The sequence below is a fragment of the Felis catus genome, chromosome A1 (genome assembly GCF_018350175.1).
Source record: "Felis catus isolate Fca126 chromosome A1, F.catus_Fca126_mat1.0, whole genome shotgun sequence".
In the NCBI taxonomy this organism is placed as follows: Eukaryota; Metazoa; Chordata; class Mammalia; order Carnivora; family Felidae; genus Felis; species Felis catus.
This window is the reverse complement of record NC_058368.1, coordinates 205,025,239-205,042,236: the sequence shown is the minus strand read 5'-3', so window position 1 is coordinate 205,042,236 and position 16,998 is coordinate 205,025,239. Positions and strand designations below refer to the sequence as shown.

At 38.9% G+C, this 16,998-nt stretch overlaps 1 long non-coding RNA gene across 2 annotated transcripts in view; it reads right to left on the bottom strand.

Moving 5' to 3' along the window:
- Window positions 1-16,625, bottom strand: part of LOC109491814 — an 85,450-nt gene extending 68,825 nt beyond the window's left edge. For both annotated transcript variants that reach the window (XR_006585495.1, XR_006585494.1), the window contains exon 1: window positions 16,079-16,625. This is a non-coding gene — a long non-coding RNA (uncharacterized LOC109491814). The remainder of the gene's footprint in view (window positions 1-16,078) is intronic.
- Window positions 16,626-16,998: the final 373 nt, after the last annotated feature.

The following is a 16,998-nucleotide window of genomic DNA, read 5'->3' as shown; positions in this document are numbered from 1 at the left end:
TAAGAAATAGTGGGTAAAAGCCAGCAGAAGCAAAGATCAAGAGCTGAGTTCATGACAGACCTTCAGAAATGGGTACCTTCCCTGTCCTGGGTAATAATAAAGGTTAAAGCACAAAAACCACTTTGACAGTATACAGGGACAGGGAAGGTACCCATGCTTTATATGTAAGGAAGCTAAATAGCTTATCATGCAACTAGTTGGTGGTAGGACAAGGTAACATGTCTTAATCTCTCAAGTACTCTTAGCAAAATATCCTGCTGCATCATCCTAGCAAGATAGGTCATCACCTACAAACCCAATTTTACAATCTGAGAAACTGTCTAAAAATGTCCTGTAAGCCCCAAGCTCCTTCTCACTCTGCACTACGTACCCTCCCCACTGTCTCAGAGGTAGCCATACAGCTCTCCTCTGTCCCATGCACTGGACTTACTGCACAACGAGCACATCACATTCCTTTTGTCTAGAAAGAAAACTCTCTTCCATTTCTTCCCTAGTTCAATTTAAGTGTGATTCTAGTGGGACTTCTTTCCAGAAAGCCTTCCTTGAATCCCAAGTTCTATTGTATTATATGGTACTACTTCATAGCATAACACAGTTTTAGATGATTAATTGATCAATATCTTTCTTCCCCATTAGTCTAAAAGCACCATAAAGGCAAGACAATGTCTGCTTTACTCATTATCATATTACTGTACCCAACTCAGTGCCTGGCCCATAGTAACTGTCCTTTAAAAAGTTGTTGATTAAAGAGGGACACCTGGGTGGCTCAGTTAAGTGAAGCTGGACAGTTAAGCATCCGACTCTTGGTTTCAGATCAGGTCATGATCTCACAGTTTTCGAGTTGGAGCCCCACATCCGGCTCCCACTGACAGCACAGAGCCTTCTTGGGATTCTCTCTCTCTGCCCTCCCATATTCATGCTCTCTCTCTCTCTCTCTCTCTCTCTGTCTCTCTTCCCCCCCTCCTCCTCTCTCAAAATAAATAAATAAACTTAAAAAAAACGTTATTGATTAAAGAAATGACTGCTGGGACTTCTTTTCATGTGCAAATCACTAGCATTCTAAAATGATGTATCCATGTTAAATATTGTGTCTAGATCACATCTAGACATGTATGGGAATCACATCTCTGCACGGTATGCTTGTAAATCTAGATCCCCATTCCCAGAGATTTGGGTTTAGTTTGTACAAAGTGGAACATGGTAGCCTTCATTTTTATATCAAATATCTCAGGTATTTCTGCTGCAGGTAGTCCATGGACCACACTTTGAGAAACACTGCCAAGGTAAAATATTTGCAAAGAAAATGAATAAAAAATGGCTGTATCCTTAAGCTATATCTAAAGTAAAGACAATTGATGGGAGGGATAAAGCGTGGACAGAGAGAGAGAGAAAGGGGGAAGGAGGAAGAGAGATGGGGAGAGAAGTGGTCAATCTCTAAAAGAATTCAGAATAGCTCTAAAGAAAATGAGGCAGTGAAATCACGCATTATAATGTATCTTCATTGTCTCTTCAGTTTAATTTGGCTTTCATGGGAATCCATGTACATACCTGCTTGTATATGTCTTTAATGTGTTCTTTTTCTCTTAATGAAATTCAAGAATTAGGGGAAATGTGAAAATGGTAAAGGTGATTTTTTAGAAACAGTTCCAATTTGAACTGTAGAATGGGTGATATAGTGTCTTCTTATGTTGGATGATCTTAAAATAACAAATACATCAATGAAAATCATATTTTTAAAAAATATTTATTTATTTTTGACAGGGGGAGCAGAGAGAGTGAGAGAGAGAGAAAGCAGAGAGGGGCAGAGAGAGAGAGGAGGAGACACAGAATCCAAAGCAAGCTCCAGGCTCAGAGCTGTTAGCACAGAGACTGACACGGGGCTCAACTCACGAACCATGAGATCATGACCTGAGCCAAAGTCGATGCTTAACTGACTGAGCCACCCAGGTGCCCCCCAAATCCTATTTTTATAGCTGAAATAACAGAAGAAACAGAACAATTGCCTGTGGATAAAAGCAGGGTAGTAGCCAAATTCAGTTAGCTCCTGGGTACTTTTGTGCTGATTGGTGGGATGCGTTATTTCTACCACCAACAGCTTGAAGTAGTTCTCTGGTCTTTACATCCCTGACCAGTTGGTCAAGACCTTAGATCCTGTTTCTTTTCACAGGATCTCTACCACATAATCCCCACCCAGAGGATTGGTATCTGTGCAAACACTCTTCCATACATGAATTCTTATGATAAAGAGATTAGAGAAGTATACAACAGTCATTCCTTACCTTCTTTTCGCCTCCAAGAAACCTTTTTTGGCGACCCATTTTTTCAAATGATTTTAGTCATCTAGGATCAGACAAGTTAGAGTTTTGTTGAAGAACCAGTTGTGTTGGTACTAGAGAGTAATGTTTTACTGAATAGAAACACTACTCTTTGCATCTAATAAGATCCTGTTTGCCAGTGGATCTGTTAGAGTAGGCGGATAGACACAAGCAGGAGGGGAGAAAGAAGAATGATGGAATAACAAATGGACAATTGCCAGAGACCACCTGATCTCCACCCTGAGATTGTCCAACTCCCATAAACCACTCGCTATTGTGGTTTAGCACAGACTGACAAGCAGAAGATACAACTTTGAAGCACACTTACTTGAGAAAGACCTTGTCCACTAGTAACCTCGAGGTTATTATAATATCACCATAGCATCATTGCATTGCCATGGGTTACACTTAGGCACTCACGGGGAAAAGGACTAACATAAATTTGAGCAAAATGTTGAAGGGGAGGAAAGCAAGGTGGATCCAGGGGTGGAGTGATGATAATGAGATGGAAGGGAGCACACCAAATAAATCCCCATAAAGGAGAAGTGTCAGCGACTCAGAGCATTGCCATCCATCCTCGGGTCAGTACTGCCACTCTTTGCTAAATAAAAACGTTGCTACTTTAACTCTCTGTTGAATGTCTTGACTGAATTCTTTCCAGAAGACAAGGACTGAGGAGTTCCACAACCCATCACCCAGGAACAGATCCGTTTCTATACTCTGTTCTAGTCCACTGATTTATTTGCCTTTGAGAAGTTGCCTAATATACTAAGCAAGGGCATGACTGAATCCAGGTTCTCCTATGTATTGACTTTGTGACCTTGGGCAAGGTTCTCTGGCCTTAGTTCTTCACCTATGAAATGGAAATAAGAATAGTATCTCTCTCCCAAAGCATAAGAGACTGTTAAAAACTGAGAACAAACTGAGGGTTGATGGGGGGTGGGAGGGAGGAGAGGGTGGGTGATGGGTATTGAAGAGGGCACCTTTTGGGATGAGCACTGGGTGTTGTATGGAAACCAATTTGACAATAAATTTCATATATAAAATTAAAAAAAAAATAGTATCTCTCTCATGGAGTTGTCTAAGGATTAAGTGAGTTAATGTTTGTAAAGCACTTAGAACAATAAATTTCAACGGTATACTATCCAAAACAGTAGGTTATAAAAATATTACAGCAAATTTTTAACATCCAATAACATTAGATCCTTCACCAATGCTCCCTCCTTATTCTAAATTGTCGTGGTTATTATTAATCAGTTATGCATCCATATTTACTTTAAAATGCTTTTGTCCCAACCCATTGGAATTCTGATTGTAATTGCATTAAATTATTATTTTTGGGGGGCGCCTGGGTGGCTCAGTCGGTTGAGCTTCCGACTTCGGCTCAGGCCATGATCTCGCGGTCCGTGAGTTCGAGCCCCGTGTCGGGCTCTGTGCTGACAGCTCAGAACCTGGAGCCTGTTTCAGATTCTGTGTCTCCCTCTCTCTCTCTGACCCTCCCCCATTCATTCTCTGTCTCTCTCTGTCTCAAAAATAAATAAACGTTAAAAAAATTTAAAAAATTATTATTTTTTTAATTTGGGAAGGATTGATATTTTATAGTAAATCTTCCATCCAAGAACATAGGTTTTGTTTCCAATCCAAGTCTTATTGTATGTTTTTAAAGTATATTTTATAGCTTTTGTCATAAAAATCCTACCCCTTTCCTGCTATATTTTATTCCTATGCATGTTATAATTTGGATGACTTTGTGAATAGAACTGTTTTTCTTCACTTCTGTGTATTTTTAAATATTTATTTGTTTTTAAATATAAGATATATACCCATGGATCAAAATAAAATATGCACTCAAGAGTATCCAGTGAAAGTTCCTCCAACACCTTTCCTTGTTTTTCTCCCTTCTAAGGTTTGTAAAAGGTCCTTATATAACTTTAAAAATGAAGATGTTTCATCTTCACAGCACAGGAATAAGTTACATACATGATGCAGAAAGATATTACATAGGGTTTTCAACCTAGTGTCATTTAATTACATCTAGATTTCAACATAGACATCATTTCTGGTAGTTCAACCTCTTTCTCTAACTCACTGAAAACATCTGGTACTAATGCAGGATGTTTTCATAAACTAACTGATCTTAATGAGCAAACAACAGTTACTCTTTGATGAGTAAACAAGGGCTTTAAAATGTCCTTATAAGATGTTATTCGATAGAGGTTAGTAAGAACATCAAACAAATAAGCATTTTTTACATCTATAATGACTTTAGTGAAATAATACTCCTCAAAACTGTCACACACTCTAAGCAGTGTCATGCTAGAAGAATGCTCACTTGGGACTCTATCCCTGCAACTCTCTTCATACATAGATAAAAAATAGCTATTTGTCCCTATTTACACCTACACTCCAACAGCCCTTCTGTGTCTTGGAGCCTTTTCTGATCTGAGGTCTGAGGTTGTGTTTATTGCAGCCTCAAGTCTCTCTCTACCCTCAAGCAAAACTGTCCTCCTCTGCCTCTCCTAGTTCAGTTAATGACTTTACCGTCCGCCAGTTACCCAGACCAGAGATCCCAGTCATGGAAGTCTAGTTCACAGTGAGCCCAGAACCAAGAGAGACCCATCAAGCTTTATGTTTTCTTCTTGTTGGAGCAGAGGGTGGGTATGGGGGAATAGGAGAGGTGCAGAATCCTGGCTTTTACTTTGTATGACGTATCATGGCATGCCCCTGATCATGGATCCTTAAGATCATCACTGAATGGCAGGTACTTGAATCTTCATAAGGTTTATCTTCCACCCTCTGCAACATGTGTATCTTTCCAAGGCTTCCAGCATATTAGTTAACTCTTGTTTGTTTTTCCCAATTAGTATGATGTCATTTATGTAATATATCTGTGTGATGTTCTGTGGAATGCCCAGGCTATTTGGACCATATCATGGCACAGAGCAGAAGAGTTCAGAGAGTCCTGAGGCAAAACTGTAAATGAATATTGCTGTCCCACATGAATGCAAACAGTTTCTGATCCTCTCTCCTGATTCAGAGTGAAAAGGATATATTCTCCAGATGAATGATTGCATACCATGTACCTGAGGCATTATTAATCTGTTCTTCTAATGGCAATACCCTCCTTGGCCACCCAATCACTCTCACTGCGTTGAGGCTACTACTTGGTTAAGTTGCACTAGTCCTCAGTCATTTTCCAGGATCCATACAGTTTCTGCTAAGGCCAGACTGTCACACCGAGCAGAAATATGATAGGGAATACTACCCCTGCAATCTTTTAGATTTGTAATGGACACACTCATTTCTGCCATCTCACCCAACTGTCATATTGCTTTTGATTTACTCTCTTAGCCAGGGTGGGGGGTAGTTTCAGAGTTTTCCACCTGACCTTCTCCCTTAAGATAACTTTTACTGCAGAGGCAAAGGACCAGTTTGTGTGTGTGTTGGAGGGGCATGTAACTTCAGTGCCAAGTGTAACAATTGCAATTATACATTCAGGGACTGGGCAAATAATTAGAGTGGGTCCACTAGGAGTTGCACTTTAGCCAGAATTCTAGAACTACCTTTTTTTTTTTTTTTTTTTGGTTGCAGATGGTAAACAGCATCCTTATTGGCTGCCCTCAAATATGCCTCTGGGGATGTCATGCTCTATTTACCTTTTCTGCAATTCCTTGCCAGTTAAGCCCTCTTGCTACCTTTATAACCTTGCCAGGCGTTATGGTAATTTCAGCTGCCTGGCTCCTATCAGTTAAGCATTGCCAATGGCTTTTATCATTTCAGGACCCATGTCCCCATGATATTAATGAACCTAACTCTTTGGCCACTTCCTTACTATTAACATTGGTCGACAAAGGAGAGCTACTACCACATTTTTGGATATTGCTGACTGGTGTCCTCAGTAATGGCCTTAGTGAGTTGTGTGTCTTCTGGGCTCTGGTAGAACACAATCCTCTGTTGGCTTTTCTGGTCTCATATAATAATATATCCATTCTGGTATGCCTACTTTTCAGCAGCCTCTTAATCCCTTCCTTTATTGTCTGCCAGCGCAGATGGGGCATTTCCGCTTCACCCAGCATTGGCTATAGTGTCTTCCGGACCTCTGAGAGCCACCCTGACAGTGAGTTTGCCCCATCCCCTGAAGCCTTGGCAAATTGATAAATCCCATGTATTGATAAATTGACCCTGACCCAATAAATTCTTGCTTTGTCTTACATGCTGGCCTCCTTGATCATGCACCCTCAAAATCCAATCCCAAAGGTGCTCTAATGGCTCCTGCCAATACAACCTAGCTAATTCTTGTATCTCCTTTTATGTATAACATTTCTCTCTCTCTGTCTCTCTCTTTTATAGAATTAACACTTCCCTGGCAAGGCCTTGCTAGTTATTGGTCTAGCAGCCAGGAGAGGAGATGCAGATAACTCCAAGGGGTGGGCACCTATTGCCTTGTGGGAGAGGGACCTCTGCAGTATTCTGTCTCACAGGGCAGGGTGTGGTACCTCTGTAGGCTCTGAGGGTTCAGAGCCAGCATCCTCAAGGGCATCCACCCAGATATTTGTATCCAATATTTCAAGATCCTAGGTTTTCCCAACTTGGGTCTGTTAGTGTAAGAGTTCTGCCTTAGCTGAGCATTCAAACATCTCTATAATTCTGTAACTCTAACTACCAACTGTTTGCTGCTTAACTGTGTCATAAATCCCACTATAGGAGATATGGGCCTCTGTTAGTTACTAGTGAGGACCTCTGGTCTTCACACTTAACCTATAACTTCTTACTGATGGATCTAAGTTTCTCATTATTACTCGGAAAGACATCAGTACAATTTAGCGGTAGACAGCCAACTCTGCTGTCTTTGTAAGCATTTGCATTACCACCACCATCTTTTAAATTTATGAATCAATTCACCCATAAAGGGATTCCCCCGCCCCACCTCCACTATGAGATTTTCCCAGGTAACCTTCAGTGAAATTTGTAGCAGTTGGACCAGTAGCAATATCCATGTCATTTTACCACCTGTGTTGTTGAACCATTTCTGGCATCCTTTGAGCTAGTTGAGGAGTCCCAAGAAGCATATACCAACATGGGATTAGTTATACAACAAATTTATTGGAGAAATTACCTATAAGGGACAATGTATAGGTAGCTATAGGAATCTGGGAGAGCCATCAGACTGGGATGCAGGTCCGGCTCCTGTGAGGCAGAGAAGGAAGGAAGGAAGGAAGGAAGGAAAGGAAGGAAGGAAGGAAGGAAGGAAGGAAGGAAGGAAGGAAGGAAGGAAGGAAGGAAGGAAAGAAGAAAGGAAAACCAGATGTGCTGTAGTTCTAAGAGTGTTTCAGCAAGGTTTATTTCAGTGTCACTTGCAGATATGTCCTATAGAAAGGGACTGACTTACTATCTTCATTGTGCTCAATCATTGGCTAAGAGCAGCCTGTGGGAAGTCTGATCTTAGCTTAAAGGCAATGATGGAGTCAGAGGGCAGGCTGGAGATTTTTATGGCCACCAAAGATATATTGTTTTAAAATTTTCATTGCTATAAAAAATTCTGAAATTAATATATGTGTGTTTATGTGTGTGTGTGTAGCATAATAATTGCTCTAGGATTTATATAAATAGTAGCAGGATTACTGGGCCACAAGTCATATGCTTTTTATAGTTTATAAAATTTTCAGTGCATTCTTCCATGTGGCTATAGTAACTTAAGCTCTCTGTAGCATTTAATTAAAATTTACATGCTTTGCCAGTCTTGATCTTTCCCATTTAAAAATATTTAAGAGAGATGATAGGTAAACAATAAAATCCCTTTTTTCTTTTACTTTGTATTTCTCTGATTACTAATGAAGTTGAACACCTTTCTATGTGTTTATTGATTCTCTTTTTTCTTCTGTAAATTGCCTGTTCTTGTCTTTCCCCCATTTTTCTTTTAGTAGTCTTTTTCTTTCTCGATTTTTAAAATTTGTTTCAATATACTCTAGATACATTATCATAATATGCATTATCTGTTGCATACATTGAAAATATATTTTCCTATAAGTTTCATTATCATCTTTTCACTTTGTTTGTGGGACCATTAATTATATAGAAAGATTAACTGGTGATATAGCCAAACTTTACTTTTTTGACTTGTGTTTTTTGGACCCTGTTTAAAAAGCTCTTCTCCATCCAACACATAAAGATTTGCAGCCATATTTTCTTCTAATGGCAGATTAAAATTTTGTTTTTCATATTTAGTTATTTTTTGGTCCACATGAGACTTATTTTTATATATTTGCATGCATAGAAATGTAATTTTATTCTTCGATGTGTCCAAGATTACATATCTAATTCTTGACTGTTTCCAAACTTTAAGCAAATACTCTTTCTACACCCTGAGTTATCCTGAAACAAGTGCACCGCATGGGCACTTTGCAGAAGAGAATGGGTAGGAATATTTTAGATGCAGTTTGTCTCATTCTGGGCTACTCAAATTTATAGCAAACCGAAAGGTTGCAGACAAATAAATGGGCAGATGGGCTTTAGAATATGTTTATTGACAAAACTTTTTGATTTACTTATTAAATGATATTTGACTAAAATTCTAACAGGAGTAATAGCATTCAGCTGTCATGCTTTTCAATTTGATATACAAAAATGAAATTCAAAATTACATTCATTTGACTTTAAATCAATTATTTTAGAATTGACTTCAGTGCATAAAGCTAAATTGTTAAATGGAATCCATTAAAAATATTAAATGAGTTTATACAAACAAAATAAAAGGAAAGGTTTCTTTTTTTTTCAATATATGAACTTTATTGTCAAATTGGTTTCCATACAACACCCAGTGCTCATCCCAAAAGGTGCCCTCCTCAACACCCATCACCCACCCTTCCCTTCCCTCCCACCCCCCATCAACCCTCAGTTTGTTCTCAGTTTTTTAAGAGTCTCTTATGCTTTGGCTCTCTCCCACCCTAACCTCTTTTTTTTTTTTCCTTCCCCTCCCCCATGGGTTTCTGTTAAGTTTCTCAGGATCCACATAAGAGTGAAACCATATGGTATCTGTCTTTCTCTGTATGGCTTATTTCACTTAGCATCACACTCTCCAGTTCCATCCACGTTGCTACAAAAGGCCATATTTCATTCTTTCTCATTGCCACGTAGTACTCCATTGTGTATATAAACCACAATTTCTTTATCCATTCATCAGTTGATGGACATTTAGGCTCTTTCCATAATTTGGCTATTGTTGAGAGTGCTGCTATAATCATTGTGGTACAAGTGCCCCTATGCATCAGTACTCCTATATCCCTTGGGTAAATTCTTAGCAGTGCTATTGCTGGGTCATAGGGTAGGTCTATTTTTAATTTTCTGAGGAACCTCCACACTGCTTTCCAGAGCGGCTGCACCAGTTTGCATTCCCACCAACAGTGCAAGAGGGTTCCTGTTTCTCCACATCTTCTCCAGCATCTATAGTCTCCTGATTTGTTCATTTTGGCCATTCTGACTGGCATGAGGTGATATCTGAGTGTGGTTTTGATTTGTGTTTCCCTGATGAGGAGCGACGTTGAGCATCTTTTCATGTGCCTGTTGGCCATCTGGATGTCTTCTTTAGAGAAGTGTCTATTCATGTTTTCTGCCTATTTCTTCACTGGGTTATTTGTTTTTCGGGTGTGGAGTTTGATGAGCTCTTTATAGACTTTGGATACTAGCCCTTTGTCTGATATGTCATTTGCAAATATCTTCCCCCATTCTGTCGGTTGCCTTTTAGTTTTGTTCGTTGTTTCCTTTGCTGTGCAGAAGCTTTTTATCTTCATAAAGTCCCAGTAGTTCATTTTTGCTTTTAATTCCCTTGCCTTTGGGGATGTGTCAAGTAAGAAATTGCTACGGCTGAGGTCAGAGAGGTCTTTTCCTGCTTTCTCCTCTAGGGTTTTGATAGTTTCCTGTCTCACATTCAGGTCCTTTATCCATTTTGAGTTTGTTTTTGTGAATGGTGTGAGAAAGTGGTCTAGTTTCATTCTTCTGCATGTTGCTGTCCAGTTCTCCCAACACCATTTGTTAAAGAGGCTGTCTTTTTTCCATTGGATGTTCTTTCCTGCTTTGTCAAAGATGAGTTGGCCATACATTTGTGGGTCTAGTTCTGGGGTTTCTATTCTATTCCATTGGTCTATGTGTCTGTTTTTGTGCCAATACCATGCTGTCTTGATGATTACAGCTTTGTAGTAGAGGCTAAAGTCTGGGATTGTGATGCCTCCCGCTTTGGTCTTCTTCTTCAATATTACTTTGGCTATTCGGGGTCTTTTGTGGTTCCATACAAATTTTAGGATTGCTTGTTCTAGTTTCGAGAAGAATGCTGGTGCAATTTTGATTGGGATTGCATTGAATGTGTAGATAGCTTTGGGTAGTATTGACATTTTTGACAATATTTATTCTTCCAATCCATGAGCATGGAATGTTTTTCCATTTCTTTATATCTTCTTCAATTTCCTTCATAAGCTTTCTATAGTTTTCAGCATACAGATCCTTTACATCTTTGGTTAGATTTATTCCTAGGTATTTTATGCTTCTAGGTGCAATTGTGAATGGGATCAATTTCTTTATTTGTCTTTCTGTTGCTTCATTATTAGTGTATAAGAATGCAACTGATATCTGTACATTGATTTTGTATCCTGCAACTTTGCTAAATTCATGTATCAGTTCTAGCAGACTTCTGGTGGAGTCTATCGGATTTTCCACGTATAATATCATGTCATCTGCAAAAAGTGAAAGTTTAACTTCATCTTTGCCAATTTTGATGCCTTTGATTTCCTTTTGTTGTCTGATTGCTGATGCTAGAACTTCCAACACTATGTTAAACAACAGCAGTGAGAGTGGACATCCCTGTCATGTTCCTGATCTCAGGGAAAAAGTCTCAGTTTTTCCTCATGGAGGATGATGTTAGTTGTGGGCTTTTCATAAATGGCTTTTATGATCTTTAAGTATGTTCCTTCTATCCCGACTTTCTCAAGGGTTTTTATTAAGAAAGGTTGCTGAATTTTGTCAAAGGCCTTTTCTGTATCGATTGACAGGATCATATGGTTCTTATCTTTTCTTTTATTAATGTGATGTATCACATTGATTGATTTGCGAATGTTGAACCAGCCCTGCTTCCCAGGAATGAATCCCACTTGATCATGGTGAATAATTCTTTTTATATGCTGTTGAATTCGATTTGCTAGTATCTTATTGAGAATTTTTGCATCCATATTCATCAGGGATATTGGCCTGTAGTTCTCTTTTTTTACTGGGTCTCTGTCTGGTTTAGGAATCAAAGTAATACTGGCTTCATAGAATGAGTCTGGAAGTTTTCCTTCCCTTTCTATTTCTTGGAATAGCTTGAGAAGGATAGGTATTATCTCTGCTTTAAACGTCTGGTAGAACTCCCCTGGGAAGCCATCTGGTCCTGGACTCTTATTTGTTGGGAGATTTTTGATGACTGATTCAATTTCTTCACTGGTTATGGGTCTGTTCAAGCTTTCTATTTCCTCCTGATTGAGTTTTGGAAGCGTGTGGGTGTTTAGGAATTTGTCCATTTCTTCCAGGTTGTCCAGTTTGTTGGCATATAATTTTTCATAGTATTCCCTGATAATTGCTTGTATGTCTGAGGGATTGGTTGTAATAATTCCATTTTCATTCATGATTTTATCTATTTGGGTCATCTCCCTTTTCTTTTTGAGAAGCCTGGCTAGAGGTTTGTCAATTTTGTTTATTTTTTCAAAAAACCAACTCTTGGTTTCGTTGATCTGCTCTACAGTTTTTTTAGATTCTATATTGTTTATTTCTGCTCTGATCTTTATTATTTCTCTTCTTCTGCTGGGTTTAGGCTGTCTTTGATGTTCTGCTTCTATTTCCTTTAGGTGTGCTGTTAGATTTTGTATTTGGGATTTTTCTTGTTTCTTGAGATAGGCCTGGATTGCAATGTATTTTCCTCTCAGGACTGCCTTTGCTGCATCCCAAAGCGTTTGGATTGTTGTATTTTCATTTTCATTTGTTTCCATATATTTTTTAATTTCTTCTCTAATTGCCTGGTTGACCCATTCATTCTTTAGTAGGGTGTTCTTTAACCTCCATGCTTTTGGAGGTTTTCCAGACTTTTTCCTGTGGTTGATTTCAAGCCTCATAGCATTGTGGTCTGAAAGTATGCATGGTATGATTTCAATTCTTGTATACTTATGAAGGGCTGTTTTGTGACCCAGTATGTGATCTATCAAAGGAAAGGTTTCTAGATAAGATGATATCTTGAGCTTAGCTTCTCACCTCTGTGTTTATCAATTAGGAATCTTGCAGCTGCAAATGAAAGGAAACCCAATTCAAATTGTCTTTGGTCAGAAAACATATTAATTGGCTCACGTATCTGAAAAGTGTAAGGGATACACTTTTTACACTCCAGGGCTCAGATGATAGTGCCAGGCCTCTGGTTTGAGGCTTTGCCACTGACTATGGCAAATCCACTCTTACACAGCCTCTCCCCTCACAATTGCAAACAGCACTGATGCAGCATATCTAGCACCACATTCTCTCAGGCGCAGACCCCATGGGAGAGAACAAGGACCTCTTCCCAGAAAGTGCAGCAAAAGGCTTTATCTGTCTCATTCTCTGATCTTTAAGCACAGGGACTGATATTTTTGCAGATTAGCTCCCCAAAGGAAAGGTGATTTATGTTTACAACAAAAAGGTGCCTGGATGCAGGGTCTCTGGAACAACAGAGATTCACTATGTTCCCTCTTATCCAGATTCCCATTCAAATGGCCATCTCATATAATAATAAAGGAAAAGCCCACTCAGCCCAGGGAATTGGTAAGCAGTGATATTCCCAAATCCGAATATTGGAAGGATTTATCCAGATACTGTGTATATGTGAACAGATTAAAAGAATCTACCCGGCAGCTTATTTGGGAAGGGAACAACAGAAAACTTGGTAGAAATCTGCTATGAGTCTAAATCAAAGAGTGAAGAGTGGAGGGAAGCAAAGTAAGCCCAGAAAGACCATACACCATGGTCTCAGGAAGTGTAATAGGTTTCAGGACCATAGTATGTAAGACACCCATGATGCTGATGGCAAGCTTACCCTTTCTCTGAACCACCAGACTGATGGAGAGTATGGCTTTGGGCTCTTTTTTTTTCTTAATTTTTTAATGTTTATTTATTTTTTGAGAGAGAGAGACAGAGTGCAAGCAAAGGAGGGGCAGAGAGAGAGGGAGAGACAGAATATGAAGCAGGTTCCAGGCTTCGAGCTGTTAGCACAGAGCCTGATGTGGGGCTCAACCCACGAACTGTGAGATCATGACCTGAGCTGAAGTCGGACACTTTACTGACTGAGCCACCCAGGTGCCCCTGCACTGGGCTCTTAATAAAGGAACCCCCAGGCAAAGAGTGGAGATCTTGCTTTGGCTTCCCCCTGGCACCACAGTAATGGTGACAGAAAAATAATTCCTTACATAGGTAAGGATTCCTGTCACCACTCTGTCTAGCCCTGTCTCTTTCTTCTCACACCCTCCATATTTCTGGATTTCTGAACTAAGAGAGTTAGCTGCCATAATCTCCAACTTCTCTCTTCTCTCTTTCTCTGATCTTTAAAAAATGAGCAGAAATTCACATGGTACCTGAAAGAATCTATTTTAATTCCCAATCCTGCCAATCATAGATTTTCCCTTATAAGGATGAGGAAAGAATTAAAACAAACAAAAAGAAAAGAAAACAAACAAACAAAAAAAAAACCACCTCCCTGGACATATGAAATAACATATGCATTCAAAAGAGGTTTTTTCTCCTGAGAAATCAGCCGATGATCAGCATTCCCCATAAGATAAGCTTGCCACAAAGAATAAAAGTATAGTGTGTTCTGAATTATGTTGTATGAAGGTTCAATCCAACATTAAGTTCATGGACGAAGAATAAGTCATGAGTGATTATACTGTGAGACTAAGAAAGATTTCATGCAAAGTAATGTATGATCCTAGAATTTAAATTTGCAATGGAGATAATAAAAAGCAGATTAGATGAATGCTGTATATTCCAAACCCCAAACTTGGATCAACCTAGATGTTTATTTTTAATCTGTCAACACCCAAGGAACTAGGAAAAATAAAATTGTATAAGTGATTGTACTTTAAATCGATGATTGAAAAACTTTACTTTGTCATTCAACATTTCCCAACAATTCAACTACAATTGTAGTTTACAATTGTATAAGTGATTGTACTTTAAATTGATGATTGAAAAACTTTACTTTGTCATTCAACATTTCCCAACAATTCAACTACATTTTCCAAGTAAATGCGGTTTCCCACTAGTTGAGTTGACCATTTCACACCTTCACTTAAGACATTCTACATAAGCAAGGACCATGCTAGAATCAATGCAGAGCAGGAAATGAAGGCGGCGGTATCTAATAGGATTCCAAAGTTTGAGAGGTTGTGGCCAAGAATATGCATATCCCATTAGCAAGTAATTGTGGTTAAAAATGAGATTAAAATATTATTTTTTATTTTTTAAAAGTTGGACATCTTACACTTAGAGAATAATCTTACCTCATCTTTATTAAGAATATAGAGGCCATCAGTTTGGGAATTCCTTACACCAGCAAACATACAAACCTGCCTCTTTTTTTTTGGACTGGTATAGATATGTATGTTTACGAAAAATAATGCAAAGAATCATCCTCTTTAAAAATTACTCATTACAACCTGAAATGATCTTTTATGCTCAAAATTTTAACTGAGAAGCTAGTGTTTACCTTTTTAGTTATATAATAACACACATACAGAAATATACACAAAATGAAAAATGTAGCTCAATGATTTGTCACAAAGTATATACCTCGACAGCCACCATCCATGTGAGAAATAGGACATCACCAGCACCCAAAAATCCCCCTCTGCTCCCCCCATTGTTATCTCTTCCCCCAAGACAACCACTATTCTAACTCTTATTGTAACTACTTTCTTAATTGTTTTTATTTCCAGGCTGTGCATTCCTAAACATTAGAGTTTAACTTTGTTTATATTTTTAAGGTTTTTTTATTATTAAAAAAATTGACATACGAAGTTGTATTGGCTCCAGGTGTAAAACATAGTGATTGAACAATTCTATACATTATGCAGTACTCACTACCATCTTTTCTTTCTTCCCTTTTTTTTATAAGAGGACATGTCCTTACCCTCTTCAAAGATCAATCTCTGGGGTGCCTGGGTGGCTCAGTCAGTTAAGCATTCAACTTCAGCTCAGGTTATGATCTCATGGTTCATGGGTTCAAGCCCCGCATCAGGCTCAACACTGACAGCTTGGAGCCTGGAGCCTACTTCAGATTCTGTGTCTCCCTCTTTCTCTCCACCTCCCCCCCCCAATCACTTGTGCTCTGTCTCTCTCTGTCTCTCAAAAATAAATAAAGATTAAAAAAATTATTTTTTCAAGATCAATCTCTCAGTCCCTCTACCTATATCATCTAGGCATATTCCCATAAACCTAAACACACAGTTTAGTTTCTCGGATTAAAAACTAACAATAATTAAATAAGAGTGCTCATCTTACCACAAAACTTGCTATTCCCGTTTCCACACTATTTTTTCCCTGCTTTTCATAGCACAATATCTCAAAGAATTGCTTACATTCATTTTCTCCAGTTCTTCATCAAATATTCATGCCTCCACCTATGTTATCTGGCTTCTGTCCCAACCTCTCCACTAACACAGTTTTTACACATCATGCTCTTTTTCACATCATGCTCTTTGGGTTTTTTTTTTTTCTTATCATACCAACTATTTCTTCTACATCTCCTTCGCGGTCAACTCCTCCATCCAATGTCTCAGTGCTGAAGTTCTTCAGGGATCCAAATGGAGCCACTTTCCCTCCTCTATCTATACATCCTTTCTCCAGCTCTTCCCTTGATGTAAATACTGTCTATGTGCTAACAATGCTGAAATTCTAATTCCAGAACAGACTTCTCCTCTGAGATTCTGTCTCATATGAAAAACTCCCTCTTAACATCTCCAATGGCTTATTGGCTGTCTCATGACTGTTTCTCTACTGTCTTTCCTATCACTACAAATTGTCCCATTGTTTTCAAGCAAAAGACTGTGGAATTATTTTCTTCCTTTAGCAAAACATCCAGTAAATCAACAAATCTTTTCAGGAGCAATCTGTTGCCATCACCTTAGTCCAGCCACATCTCTCACTTGGACTCCTGAGATAGCCAACTAACTGGACTATTTTCACTTTTGCCTTTCTACAACCTATTTGCCCTCCATAGAGCATTCAAAGCAGTCCTTTGAGAACATACATCTGTCAGGGCACCTGGGTGGCTCAGTAGGTTAAGTGTCCGACTCTTGATTTCAGCTCAGGTCACGATCTCATGGCTCAGGGATTGAGTCCAATGTCAGGTTCTGTGCTGACAGCAGAGCCTGCTTGGGATTTTCTCTCTCTCTGCCCCTCCCCCATTCATACTTTTTTCCTCTCTCTCTCAAAATTAAAAACAACAACAACAACAACAACAACAAACCAAAACATCTCTCTCTGCTGACAAGACTTCAAATGGCTTTCCACTGCACTTTAAATCCTTGTCTTCTTCATCTCATGCCATGGCTGTTTTTTCTCACTATGCTCTAGTGACACTGGACTTTTTTCATTCCTAGAATGGCCAAAGCTTTTTGCTTTACATTTTCTTCTGCTTGGGCCA